The sequence below is a fragment of the Octodon degus genome, unplaced genomic scaffold, assembly GCF_000260255.1.
Source record: "Octodon degus isolate 3935 unplaced genomic scaffold, OctDeg1.0 scaffold00230, whole genome shotgun sequence".
Lineage (NCBI taxonomy): Eukaryota > Metazoa > Chordata > Mammalia > Rodentia > Octodontidae > Octodon > Octodon degus.
The window spans coordinates 2,692,974-2,694,316 of record NW_004524806.1 but is presented as its reverse complement, the minus strand read 5'-3'; positions in this window follow the sequence as shown (position 1 = coordinate 2,694,316).

Genomic DNA, 1,343 nt, shown 5'->3' with positions numbered 1-1,343 from the left:
GCTTATTCTACTGAGCCATCTCCCTGGCCCTCAGGCTAGCTTTAAATTCTCTGTGTAGGCTAGGATAACCTCAAACTCACAGCAATGCCCCTGCCTCAGGCTCCCAAATACTAGGATTATAGGTGTGGACCTTCCTTAATATAGACATTTTGCAGCTCTAAATTTTCCTTTAGCTACAGCTTTTGCTGTAAAGTTTTGGCATGTTGCTTTTTTGTTGTTGTTGCTATACTGAGGATCAAACCCATGGCCTTACACAGAGGTGTACCACCGAGCCACATCCCTAGTCCTGTTGCTTCTTTATTTTCATTTATTTCATGGTATTTTTTAATTTACCTTGTGATTTTTTTCTTTTGATTCTTTGACTCTAAGAATGTCCTATAAGCCAGGCATGGTGATTCTATTACTTGGGAGGCTGAAGCTTAAAGATCATGAGTTTGAGACCAGCTTAGGATATATGGCAGGATCTTATCTCAAAAAGTGTTGGGGGCTGGGAATATGCCTCAGTAGCTTAAGCACCTGCCTGGTAAGGACAAGGTCCTGAGTTGAATTCCCAGTACAAAAAAAAGTGTTGCTTCATTTCTGTATACATATTTATCTGGATTTAAGCAATTTTCGTGTACTTCAACTTATCGATTAAAGGTATGACCAGACCCTAGGACTAATGACCCTTCAATATCATGCCATGTATGATTTGTGATGATTCTTCCAATCACTCCCCCAAAATGACCTATGTCACCTTACTCAGGGAAAAAGAGAACCATCTGTACATTTCAAGGGCAATGAGACAAAGGGTCTGATTTGATACCAGTACTAAGGGATCTAGTGATCATTGTAGTCACTGTTAGAGTGAGGGATTACACAGATCAGGCAGTAAGTGAGCTTGAACTCAAATCTAGCTCACAGTGGGTCCATGGGCTCTGAAAGTCCACTCAGGGGTCATTTCCCAAATCCTGACATAACTGGCATTAATGTACATTTAAGGAGTAATCTGTATGCAGTGGTTTGAATTTGGTTTGTATTTACCAAAATTCCTGAAATTTGGTTGCCAGTGTAGATAGTGGTGTTGGAAAGTAGGGCCCTTAAGAGAGGTTAGTCAGGGCTGGGGAGATAGCTCAGTAGAATAAATGCTCACCTGGCAAGTGCAAGGTCATGAGTTCAATCCCTGGTACCCTGCCTCTCCCCCAAAAAGAGAGAGGTTAATGTACTTTTTTGAAAGACTAGCTAGTTCTCACAGAAATAGAGATAGTGAGGTGGTAAAGTGAATCAGGTATTTTGTTATAGCAGAAAATGAACTAAGACACCACCTATTAGGTCCCTGGTCTGTGGAATAAAAGATCTGTGTG